Here is a 13,215-nt window from a genome sequence, read left to right on the forward strand (position 1 = left end):
TCTATGGTTTAAAAACTGAGCCTCAAGAAAAAGGAAGATTTCTTAAACCAGTATTAGATTTTGGTTCACCTTTAACCTAGACTTTTTTGGTTAAAGCTTTTATCTAATGAATACAATTTTCATAGGTACAACTTTGGGAATATAGTGGTTTTTCCCCATACCCACCCTCTTTTCCTCCCTCCCATCCCACCTCCTACTCCCCCATCCCATTCTTCTTTAAGATTCATTTTTAATCAACTTTTTATACAAAAGACCAACTCTATAATAAGTAAAGATTTCAACAGTTTGCATATACCCGCACACAATGTAAAAAGTACTGTTTGAGAACAAGTTTTGCAGTTAATTCTCAAAGTACAACTCATAAAGGATAGAGGTCCTACATGGGGAGTAAGTGCACAATGACTTCTGCTAACAGGCTTTTTAATGATATTGCCATTGGCAAATACTAAACTTTTTGCACCTCAGTTTTCTCTTTGTGAACTCCTGATAATACTGTCTCCAGAATTAATCTAAGGTATAAATGATGCAATGTAAGGCATTTAGTCCCTTAACCTGAGTCCCAGAAGATACTCCATAAATGTTAGTTCTGTATCCAATTCCCCTGTCTGTTTCTGTATTTGGTGATTTAAGAATTGTGTGGAATGATTTGCAAGGAACTATAAGCATCAATAAAACACAAATTAAAATTATTTTCTCAAATCTGGATGTTAAACTATGCCCTCTACACCTCTGCTAAAAGTTAAACTGTATTCATAGTCATTTATTATTTAAGAGTCATTTCCATGAACAAAGCAGCAAGTAAGATTTTTCTGGAAGGAGACAGAGTTTCTGAAGGAGCAAGGATTTGGGCGTCAGTTAGCAGCAATGGGTGTCATTGTTTAAGATTTTGGTTCAGGAAAGACGGAGTGCCAACTGATCCTTGAGATTTTTGGGATGGGAAGGAAGGGAAGGAGGGATGTAAACAAACGCAAATGCTCTCTGTTTTCCTGTCTGTCTCCATCTGCCCTTGGGGAGGCCCATCTTGTCTCTTTGGGAATGCCCCGGCCTGGACTCCATTTCCCAGAGTGCCAGGTGAGCTGACGAACTACGTGCTCCGAATGCGCATGCTCCAAGTTTGGGACCAAGAAAAGTTCATTCAGCGACCGGAGTCAGCCCTAAGAGGTCGGGGTGCTAGTTCTCCGGCGTTTACTGCGTCTCCTGCCGGCAGTAACCAACCCGGCAGTTTGAGCGCACAAAGCCCCAGCCTGCCACCCGCTGCGTCTGTGCTTCAGCTTCTGCCGCCTGTGGGTCCCACGTGCCAGGGACTTTTACTGCCCCCACACGCCGCTTCACTCCACGTGTGTCCTGAAGAAAGGAGACCTGCTCCCGGTACTTTGCACAGCAAGTATGGAGGGAATGTGTTTGCGGGGGAGGGGTTTGGTGTGAGGTGGCTGGCGGCTCCCAGACGGGGCTCCCTGGTTTCTTAGCGATCCTGGCAGCTTTTCCTGGCAAGGCTAGGGCTGGGGCCCTGGCTGCCCTGTCTCCCACTGCCCCTTCCCAGCCCCAAAGCGCCCAGCCAGTCCGGCCGGCTACTTTGCTCCAATTTTCCTGAATGTGCTTTATTTAGTGGTTACAAGAGAAGGCACTGGTGGGGGGAATTGCACAAGCAGGGCCGGCGAGAGGACAGCGAAGGAAGACAGAGATTCCAGTTCTCTACATTTAAATAAGCTCAGTTCCCACTTTGGGTGGGTCGCTGAATGCCTTCAGGCTGAGCCTCTGGCTGTGTCCCCGGGGTGCTTCTGGCGGGGCGGGGCTTGGAAGCCTAAAGCCTAGAGCCTGAGGCAGCAGGGGGCTGGGGAAGGAGGATCAGGCTAGGATTTGCTCCAGGGACCCCATCCTGCTTCTTATTGGCCCTGTGGGGTCCCTGGCGAATGCATCTGGCAGCTGTGGTCCTATGTGTTTGGTTTTTTCCCCCGATGGGAGCAGCGTGAAGGGTGTGCAGTAGCTTTGTGGATTGATCCCCCTTTGTTAAGTTAACAGACTTTTTTCAGTCTGGAGTTTGAGGTCATGGGATCATAGTTGATGATTTATTTGGCGGCTTTATGATTTCTGTCTTCAGGCTTTCTTTGTTCTCCTGTTAGCAACGATGTCAACTGTTATCCGCTACTGATCCCTTTGCAAAATCAGAAGTGAACTGAAGTTAATGCAGATCTGTGTGTGTCAATAACGTGGAGTTAGTTTAATCTGGATTTGCATAAAGTGGAGAACTATAAAAGCATACATGGAAAAAAATAACACTTATGCTCTGCCCCGTTCTTTACAGTCACCCAATGCCCCACCAAGCTGACTATCTTACAGTCCACACAGTTTTAATGAAGAGGGCTTTGTCTTATTTTGGGTTCTGTGTTTAAGCCCATGACACTTTTGACATGGGAGGATACTAGTTCCACATTTTCATAATGATTGTGTTCTCTGGAAAAATCCATGGAAGTCACTAACGTGAGGAGGGTAAGAAGAGGAAAAACAAAAGTGTCCCTTTTCCCCCACAGAGTTGCCCACATAATGGAATAGAAGATGTGGCCTTGAAAACTATTGCTGACTTTTAGTGTAATGGAGTTTTCACATAAATAATTTTGAGTGATTCAAGTGTTCTATTAGAATGGTGTTGTCACCAGATTACTAATTTATGAAACTCATTTAGAATCATGCAGCCATCTAGGAAGTAAAACTAGAAAGTGACTCATAGATAGAGCCTCAAACACTGTTTTAGACTCCCATGTGGGTGGCAGGGACCCAAGTTTTGGGCTATCTTCTGCCTCCTTTCCCAGGCATATCAGTAGGGAACTCGATTGGAAGTGGAGCAGCTGAGACTTGAACTGGTGCTCATATGAGATGTTGGCATTGCGGTAGGTAGCTTAACACATCACGCTACAATACTAGCCCATCAATAGACATTTTGGGTGGAATCAGTGGCTATGAAAATGCACAACCTAAAGTTACAAGGGAAGTGGAAAGAAGTTTCTTCTAACTGTAGTTAGTTCCAGGGGCCTTTATTGCACATCAGCTCTGACTGGGCCAGTAAGTGAAGAGTAAGAAGTCAGAACCTTAGTTAATATTTTACTCTAAATCAGGGATGGGGAACATCCAGCCTGTGGGCCATTTAGGGTCCATGAAATCATTTGTTCTGGACCTGCCAAAGCAACTGCATGTTGGATTGGATAACCAATCTACAGCATGCTAATTTTTAATTCAGTAATTTTGTATAGTCCATGAGTGATGTTATAAATCTCCAAAGGCCTTGGCAGAAAAAACATTCCCACCCCTGCAAAATGTTAATAGCAAATCCAAGGCAACTTATAAATGTGTTTAAGAGTGGATGAATAACTACAATTACCAATCCTGTGAAAGACAGACACTTCTAGACAACACATTCCAGACATCGGTTATGTTTCTACACACTGCCAGAGATGCCAGGCATGTTGTTGAAATGGCTTTATTCCTTCTTAGAAAACAGAAATGGGAATCCTGTGTGATGAGATAGGCATGTGCATCAAAAATAGTGTTGCTGCCTTTAGCTCACATAGAATCTGTTTCTGGAGACAGTGTTAGGTTGCATGTGGACGTGCATGTTTGTGCATGCAGTGTGCATGAGGTATCCTTGTATACAATTTGTACCAACTCGTGTGTACAGATGTTCTTTTCTATATGCACATTATTTTGAGAGAAGAGACAATGCATTTGTGAAGAAATTGCATGGCTCAAAACTATTCTTTGTATGTATATGAGGCCTGCTGTGAGTGGTGCTTCTTTAAAATATAGATTCCTCCACCTACTCTATTGGGTGACTTGGCTTTGCAAAGTTCATTTCCCATGAAATATGATATTTGAAGGTTTTATAAGTCTTTTTCTTTGCCTAACTTGGGTGCATTTCACCCAGCATGTGTACAGACCCAAGTCAACTATGTATAGACAGCAAGAAGCTGTCTGATTTTTCAGAGTGACCATGGAGTGTTGCTGCTGCCCGGTGGTTCTTAAAGCCTGTGGTGGCTCTTGGCTGAGCATCTGTAAGCCAGAAAGATGGAGTCTGTACCACTTGGAGTTTCCATATTTTTCTCTGCACTTTTTTCCCCCTCTTTCTCTTTGCTGTTTATGCTGGTCTACAAAGGGGGTGATTCCCCAGCAATAGTCACTGCCTTGATCTAAAATGCTACTTGGCCTGCCTTCTTAGGAAGACTATTTATTGTGTGACAGTGGGCATTGAAAGAGACTGATTGGTCATCTTCAAGGTGGACAACTTGTCCTGCCTTCCAACCCTTTGGCAGTGGAGTGAATGACACTACATTAGCAAATGTAGGTTTCTAAGGAATTTGATGGAGGAAAAGGGCTGAAGACACTCATCCATCCCTCATTTCATTGCTTTTCTCATTATACTTCTCTAGTCTTGGAATCATTTTCAGGTTTTTCCACTGATTCATATCCAGTAGACTGCATGTGATTCTATTTTCCTAACTCTCAGCCCTTGTCCACATCAGGCTATTCTTCAGAGAAGGACAAAAGTGTTTTCTGTCACCATAAAGCATTTTAAGTAGTTGTGTTTTCCTTGGGACAGCAAGGTTTGCTGTGTGCTTATCCTGGGGCTCACATTTAGCACTAGAAACTGTTTTTCGGTGTGACTGCTTCATATTTACATTCTTTGTTGTGGAAAAGCCTGGTTGGACTACCTCTGCCCATAGTGGAAACTAAGACTTTTTTTTTTGGCACTTGAAGACTCAGATTGCTGAGTGTAGCGATCTTCTGCACACATTTAATCAGAAAATATGTTTTAAAATATTTGGTCTGAGGGTAGATAAGGCAGTCTTCCTGGATCCTGGTGAGAGCTGATGAACTGATGGTGTTTTCCAACCCACATTATGTTCTGACTTCATTTTATTTTCTTCAGAAAACTATATCTGAGCTTTGCTCTCCCCCTTCTGAAATTCTTGTGCTTCCATCTTCTTTATAACCACAGATGCGAGTACATTTTTTTCCTTCAACCCCCTCCCCTTTTTTTTAGTAAGTTTTAAAATTTTTACTTTAAAGGCAGATTTACAGAGAAAGAAAGAAGGCTGAGGATCTTGCAACTGCTGGTTCACTCCTCAAATGGCCACAGTGAACAGGGCTGGGCACGTTGATAGCCTGGATCCTAGGACTCCATCCATGTCTTCTATGTGATGCATGATCCATGGATGGCCCTAAAATTTTTTTTTTTGAAGAAGAAGAAGAAGAAACTTATTTATTTGAATGGCAGAATTGAAGAGAGGGAAAGACACTCTCCTGCGCACACACACACACACACACACAGAGAGAGAGATCTTCCATCCACTGGTTCACTTCTTCAGTGACCACAACACTAAGTGCTGAGGATTCATTCAAGTTTCCCTTGAAGAAGCAGGGACACATATACTTGGGCTATTCTGTGGTGCTTTTCCAGGCTTATGACTAGGGAGCTGGATTAGAAGTAGGGTAGCTAGGACATGAACCACAGCCATGTGGAATCCAGTGTCACAGGCAGTGGCTTTACCTAAGATTCCACAATGCTGGCCCCACATATGCTGGCAACATATTTAAGGGATATTAGAAGGCCTGCGTATTGCCATTAGATGGCGTTCAGCCCTGTCTTTCTGAGCCATTTTGAAATAAGTAACATTTCTCACATGATTGAATGGCAGTCTACAGGACTGCTCCAAAGGGAGCAGGCTTCAGGGGCATGTGGGGCAGTGATGCAGAAAGGAGGTGAGGGGAAGGCCAGAAGGGAGATCGGGAAGTATTCAAAAGCACAAATAAGACATAGGTCATTTGCGCAGATTGCCAAAATTAAACTTCTATCTTTTAGGGTTTTTAATTTTTTCTTTTTTAATTTAGAGTTAATTTCTAAAATAGTTTGATATAGTTGACTCACTTTTCAGTATTCTTACATTGCTATTTCTATAAGCAGTAGAGAACTGATGTAATCAAATGTGAAAAGACAATCCTAAATAAACAGCATGCAACAGAGTTTTGTAGGGAAAGGGCTGAATATGGCTGTGCGTGTGTCCTTTGCTAGCAGCAGAAGTTTTATGATTGCATCTGAGGTCATTGAAATCAGTTTTAATGGAAACACTGATGACTTTCACTGCTGCAGTTACTCCTGACTCACACTCCACATTCCTGTGCAAATAGTCCACCTGTGAGCACAGTCAAAAGGGGGTGCAGAGCTGGAATAATGCACATGTGCCCTTTGCTTTAACTAGGGGACTGATAGACTGGAGTTCTTTATTTCAGTTTTCATTTTGTGTGTGTGTGTAGAGTGAAATGCAGCAACTTGAGTTAAGTGTATAAGAGAAGTTGCTTGTAAAAAGAGGTTCCTTGGGGATGCATAACTCTCTGTGAACGGGACTGAAATAATCCCCTTTGATTGTTCCTTCTTGAGGTAGTTCCTGATTGTCATTGCTCAGAGAAATAATGATAATATTTATAGTCCAATTATGAGTAGTCCATGTATGTTTTACAGACAAAGTGTTAACAGATATGTTTCCCAAGGCCTTTAAAATAAAGGAAGGGAACTTTACAACAAAAGAGAAGGTTGGCATGGTCTGCTATCTTGGGCTTGAATCTGTGCCTTTATTACCCCCTTAGCACTCTGGCTAACTCCTGTTTTGTGCATCTCTTTGTGATGGTTCTTTTTAGGCCACTCCTGTGTCCAGATTCCTGAATGGGTGACACAATCTTTGGCCAGGCTGCTGGTCTGTTCCCTCAGCCTAAATGTGAGTTGGCTAGTTTGTGTACCCACTCCAGGGTCAAGGGAGCCCAGAACTGCCCGTGACTGGCGTTGTCTTCTTGCTCACTCCAGAGATGGACTCTGCACAGGTCCCAAGTGGCTTTGCTTGGGCCTCTTTCCTTGGTCTCCCTAGAGACCAGGCTGATTCCTGTTGATTCACATCAGCCTTTGGAATCATGTCTTATTCTCATCTGTGATGAGATCTCAAAACCATTCAAGAAGGGGTGTTATTTTATACTGAGATGTGTCTATATAAAAGTAGGTATCACTGAGGACTGTGTGTCTTTAGGATCAGCTGAACTCACCCAGGCCTGGATGGAGTTCCAGAGTTCTGGCTTCAGGCTGGTGCATTCCCGGCTGTTGTGCGCATTTGGGATGTACCAGCCAATGGAAATCTCTCTCCTTCTCCCTCTCCTTCTCTCCCTGCCTATCAAATGAAATGAAAAAATAAAGGGATAAAAATTGGGGCAAAAATGTTTTTCCTTGTGTCCTAAGGGGGAAAAATTACTGTTACTGTATGTAGAACTCATTTTACTGTTTGCAAATATTCATAAATCTCAACTTAATGGCTGGTTGACCACTTCTGTCTGGGCTGGCTACTTTAGCTCCCATTCTGGAATCCATCTCCTTCCATCATCTGTAGTTCAATGCGAGTGCTCATAAACCACAAAAATGCCTCCCAACTTTTTATTCTTGTGTTCTTTATACAAAGCTTGGCCATAATCTCACTTTCTTTAGCAGCATGCTAATCCTAAAATGCTACATTGGCAAGGAGACAGTGAGGTCATTGATTTTTCTCCAAGTGTTCCCCATCACAGGTTTATTTTATGAAGCTGATTCTGGGTAGTTGGTAGACCTTGGCTGGATCTGAAGTTGGGATGCAGAGGTTGCTGTTAGAGAAATAGGGCTGTCACTGGCCCTTCCACAGTGCCCCAACCTGCAACTGATGCCTGCCTTGGGATTCTGTTTTTAGAGTGCTGGGATGAGGCAGTAGAGACACAGTAAAAGACCAAAAAAAAAAAAAAAAAAAAACTTTTAATATTTAAACAGTTTTATTTTTATTAATACAAAGAGAATAGATTCCATATTTTTCATGGATAAAATTCTAAGAACATAACCATACTTCCTTACCTATTTCCCCCTTCTTCCTTTCTGTTTTTAAAGATTTTAGAAGTTGGCTTTTATTCTTAACCTAATGTTTACAATCTCACCTCTAGCCTTCCTGTCCATTTGTTCCTACTTTCAATCTAGTACTTTAGATGTTCAGATTTTTCCTTTCTTTCCTCCTTATTTTTGATTACTCCCAGTTCCACAGAAGGAATAATGAACAATTATCATGAACTATTGCCTCAAAGACAGGAATACTATCTAGTATGCAATATAGAAAAAAAGAGATTCAATTTTTTTTAAGATTTATTTAATTATTTGAAAGAGTTACACAGAGAGAGGAGGAGAGGCAGAGAGAAAGAGAGAGGTCTTCCATCTGAGGATTCACTCCCCAGTTGGTTGCAATGGCCAGAGCTGTGCTGATCTGAAGCTAGGAACCTGGAGCTTCTTTTAGATCTCCCACATGGGTGCAGGGGCCCAACCACTTGGGCCAACTTTCACTGTTTTACCAGGCCATAGCAGAAAGCTGGATCAGAAGTGGAGCAGCTGGGACTCCAAACAGTGCCCACAGGGGTTGCTGGCACTGCAGGTGGCAGCTTTACCTGCTATGTCACAGAACTGGCCCCTGCGTTGATTTTTTTTTTTTTTTGACAGGTAGAGTTAGTTAGAGAGAGAGACAGAGAGAAAGGCCTTCCTTCCATTGGTTCACCCCTCAAATGGCCACTATGGTCGGCGCACTGTGCTGATCCGAAGCCAGGAGCCAGGTGCTTCTCCCTGGTCTCCCACATGGGTGCAGGGCCCAAGCACTTGGGCCATCCTCCACTGCCTTCCCAGGCCACAGCAGAGATCTAGACTGGAAGAGGAGCAACCGGGACAGAACTGGTGCCCCAACCAGGACTAGAACCCGGTGTTCTGGCGCCACAGGCAAAGGATTAGCCTAGTGAGCCACGGCACCAGCCCCTGCATTGATTTTTAAGTTACTTGTAATTTCTTTTTCTTTTTTTTTCTTTTTCTTTTTTTTTTTTTGACAGGCAGAGTGGACAGTGAGAGAGAGAGACAGAGAGAAAGGTCTTCCTTTGCCGTTGGTTCACTCTCCAATGGCCGCCGCGGTTGGCGCGCTGCGGCCGGCGCACCGTGCTGATCCGATGGCAGGAGCCAGGTGCTTCTCCTTGTCTCCCATGGGGTGCAGGGCCCAAGCACTTGGGCCATCCTCCACTGCACTCCCTGGCCACAGCAGAGAGCTGGCCTGGAAGAGGGGCAACCAGGACAGAATCCGGTGCCCCGACTGGGACTAGAACCCGGTGTGCTGGCGCCGCAAGGCGGAGGATTAGCCTAGTGAGCCATGGCGCCGGCTTTCTTTTTCTTTTTTAAAAGTTTATTTGTTTATTTTAAAGGCAGAGTTACAGAAAAGGAGAGGCAGAGGCAGAAAGAGATCTTCCCTCTGGTCATTCACTGCCCCAAATGACCACAATGATCAGGCAGGCCTAAACTGATGCCAGGAGCTAGGATTATATCCATGTCTCCCATATGGGAAGAGGGGCCCAAGCACCTAGGCCATCCTCTGCTTCTTTCTGAGGCTCATTAGCCAGGACTGGATTAGAAGTGGAGTAGGCATCCATATGGAATCCAGCACTGCAGGTGGCAGCTTTACTTGCTAAGCCACAGTGTCAGCTCCAGATTCCATTTTAACAAAAGACAATACAGAATTCTTCTAGATGACTTTTCCCCATGGCTACACCAATAGGAATTCATTTCTTGCTATAATGTGACCCAGATGAATTATTTCCATGCTTTCTGATTAGCATTCTCAGTTGGTTCAGGAGGCTGGCAGGTTGGGAGACCAGGAAGAGTACCTATTTTGTGTTTATTTGTGCTGAGCTTCAGGGAAGCTATTCAGGAAGTTTGTGAGCAGGAAAACTGAGGTTGGAGGTGTGAGACAAGACAGCATAGAGGGTAAATATAGAGGAAATAATTGCAGGGCCACATTCAGAGAGAAGTTGGTAAGAAAGCCAAGTGTGATCAGAGAGCTAAAAAACAGGAAGGGAAATTTGAAGATAGAGATCAGAAGAAATGGGAAATTGGAAGCATCTGAGGGAATTCTGACTCTGATCACACAGACTTGTTGAACGGGCTCTTGCATTAATATTGGTAGCAATGTAATGCAGTAGAGTCTCTTTGGAGGATAATTTGGGAGATCTCTCTACAAAATACTTGAAATGCAAATGTCCCTTAGTAGGATTCAGTTGTAGAAACTTGCTTTACATAAATTTTGTCAAATGCATAAAGACTGTAAGTTGTTTGTAATACTGTTCATGATGGGAATAAAACAGAAACAACCTAAATGTATATTGATAGGGAATTGATAAACCCATACAATCAAATGTTAAATATGTAATTGTTCTGAAAAATGGTTTAAGGACAGATTGCTTATGTAATGCAAGGTATAGAAAAAAGGCACCCTTCTAAAGAAAAAAAGACACATGGAGACCAACTCCAGCCAGTCCAGGGGCCCCAAGGTGTGAGAGGTGTTGGCATTTGAGGAAATGAGAGACACACACAGCAAGGCTGATGGCATGGCTCTGGCTTTTGAGCACCAGACTTTATTTTTATATTATAAGCCACATAATGATTTTTTGTTCTTACAATGAAAAGCCTGTTGTCCATTTTTTCTAATTACAATTTTTTTTTATTTTCAAGGGCATACTAAGAGCATGGGTTACAATCATAGACAGGTGCAAGATAACAGGCTGCCCACACAAGCCAAGGCCTCGAGTGCTGCTGAACTATGCAGAAATTGGCTACATAAGCTAGAATAGCACCTTCCTAATCTAATCTTTACTAGAAGCCCCAAGTTTAAAGCAGACCCTTTTTAAAATGTATCCCTTCTTTGCAATTTTTTCTGTAATTCTTTAATTTCTTTATTGCACTTACTTAAAAGTTTACTTAGATCTGTTCTACAGTTCTGACATCCTAACCATTGTAGTATTTGTAGCATATAGTGAATTAAAGCTTTATTAACATCTGTCTTTATTCTAGTGGGAAGTACATACCAGAGAGCCTATTGCCTTTTAATTCTTTTCTACAAACAGCTCAACCTTGCATAAGGCATTAACCCTTTCTTCTACACTAACATTCTGCTTGATTAAAATTCTACAAGGCAATGGACATTTTGGAGGTTATGTGACTAAGTGCTCTTCCGTAAAATTAGGAATACAGCAATCATTAGCAGGACCACCAGGAAGCTCAAGCTTGCTTATGCAGAGTGTAGTTCTCATCAAACCTAAAACCATCAAGAGGACCACAGCTGTCCTTCTCATGCCTTGCTGAGACAGACCATCTGCTGTGACCTTGTCAGCCAGCTGAAGTTGCCTTGGCCTCGTCACATGGGTATATATCTCATTTTAAATTTTATTTAAATTTAAAATTTAAAAATTTATTTAAATTTTATTTACTGGCTGGTGCTGTGGCTCACTTGGCCATGGCGGGGGAGGGTGAACCAATGGAAAAGGAAGACCTTTCTCTCTGTCTCTCCCTCACTGTCTAACTCTGCCTGTCAAAAAAAATATTTACTTATTTTCATTTCATTCATAAGGCAGAGAGACAGGCTGGGAGAGATTTCTGCCTGCTAGTTCACTCCCCAAATGAATGCAATTGTTGGGACTTGGAATGGCCAAAGCCAGGAGCCAGGAGCTTTAACTGGGTCTTCCACATGGGTACAGTAACCAAGGATTTCAGCCATCTTTCACTGCTTTGCCAGGCACATAGGCAGGGAGTTGGATCAGAAGTGGAACAGCCAGACACAAACCAGTGCCCATAAGGAATGCCAGCATCAAAGAGGGTATTTTACCACCATACCAGCTCCCTGAATATGTCTATTATGAATGCACTTCAAAAGGCTTATGGAAAATGGAGCTAAAAGATGACATTATTTTAGTGTGAATATTGAAATTCATTCTTTTTTATAACACATAGTACATAAATGTTTTTGAAACCTTCCAAAATTTATTACAACAAAACAGACTTTTTAATGGCACTATAAAGTACCCTTGTTACATGCATATAGATGTCTCAGAAGATAATATAGAAGATTTTAAGAGTAATGTGTTCTGGGGGGCTGGCGCTCTGGTGCAGCATGTTAAAGCCCTGGTCTGAAGTGACAGCATCCCAGTTCTAGTCCCAGCTGCTCCTCTTCCAATCCAGCTCTCTGCTATGGCCTGGGAAAGCAGTGGAAGATGACTCAAGTCCTTGGGCCCTGCACCCACATGGGAGACCCGGAAGAGGCTCCTGTCTCCTGGCTTCAGATTGGCACAGCTCTGGTCATTGCGGTCAATTGGGGAGTAACCAGCAAATGGAAGACTTCTCTCTCTCTCTCTCTCTGCCTCTCCTTGTCTGTCTGTGTAACTCTAACTTTTGGGTAAATAAATCTTTTAAAAAAAGAGTAATGTGTTCTGGGAAATATAACTAGTATAGAAAGAAGGGGTAATGTTTTTATTTTAGGCTCTTCTGCAGTATTTAATAGCTAGTATGTGCATTATTGCTAAACATGTATTTTTTAAGGTAGAGACTGGGAGAGAGAAATCTCCAATTATTGGTTTATTCCCCCAAATGGTTGTGATATCTAGGGTAGCCCAGGATGAAGCCAGGGACAAGAAACCCTATCTGGGTCTCCAACATAGGTTGTGGGGATCCAAGCACTTGGGCCATCTTCTGCTGCCTTCTCAGGTGCATTATCAGGAAGCTGGATTACCAGGAAGCTGGAACAGAAGAGTATCCAGGACTGATATCAGCCTTTCTGTTATGGGATGCTGGCATTGCAAGCAACAGCTTAACCTGCAGAATCACCATTCTGCCTTCATGCATTATTTTTATAATGTCTCCCTTTAGATCCATTAACATCTCTTAAATTGTCAGGTGTCCTGTAATTGGGTGTATGTATATTTATTATAGTTACATCTTCCTGTTGAATTGACCCCTTAATCTTAGTGCCCTTGTTTTTCCCTTTTAATGTTTTTTGTGATAAAGTCTATTTTGTGTGAAATTAGAGTGATTGCACTTACTCATTTTTGGTTTCCATAAGCATGTATACCTTTTCCATCCTTTAACTTTCTGACTGTGGGTTTCTTGGTGAGATGTGTTTCTTGTAGGCAGCAAATAGATGGGTCTTATTTTTTACTCCATTTGGCCAGTCTGCCTCTTTTGGAGAGTTGAGGCCACTTATATTCAAGGATACTATTGATAAGTGATGACTTGGCCCTGCAACTTTTCATAAATATTTCCATTGTTTCCTTTGGAATTCCCTCATAATTTTACCAGGGGAGATTCTGCCTGTACAT

At 42.7% G+C, this 13,215-nt stretch overlaps 1 protein-coding gene across 11 annotated transcripts in view; it reads left to right on the top strand.

Moving 5' to 3' along the window:
- Positions 1-1,147: 1,147 nt before the first annotated feature.
- The window catches only part of LOC133755702 (zinc finger protein OZF-like), a 53,495-nt gene continuing 41,427 nt past the window's right edge, over positions 1,148-13,215 (top strand). For 7 of the 11 annotated variants that reach the window (XR_009865463.1, XR_009865464.1, XM_062185736.1 and 4 more), the window contains exon 1: positions 1,148-1,384. The gene's annotated coding sequence lies outside the window, so the exon portion shown is untranslated. Of the gene's footprint in view, positions 1,385-2,807; positions 2,886-11,090; positions 11,270-13,215 lie in introns of all 11 variants that reach the window. The other 4 variants (XM_062185739.1, XM_062185741.1, XM_062185738.1 and 1 more) reach the window with 3 other exon arrangements.

This window comes from Lepus europaeus, unplaced genomic scaffold (genome assembly GCF_033115175.1).
Source record: "Lepus europaeus isolate LE1 unplaced genomic scaffold, mLepTim1.pri SCAFFOLD_80, whole genome shotgun sequence".
Lineage (NCBI taxonomy): Eukaryota > Metazoa > Chordata > Mammalia > Lagomorpha > Leporidae > Lepus > Lepus europaeus.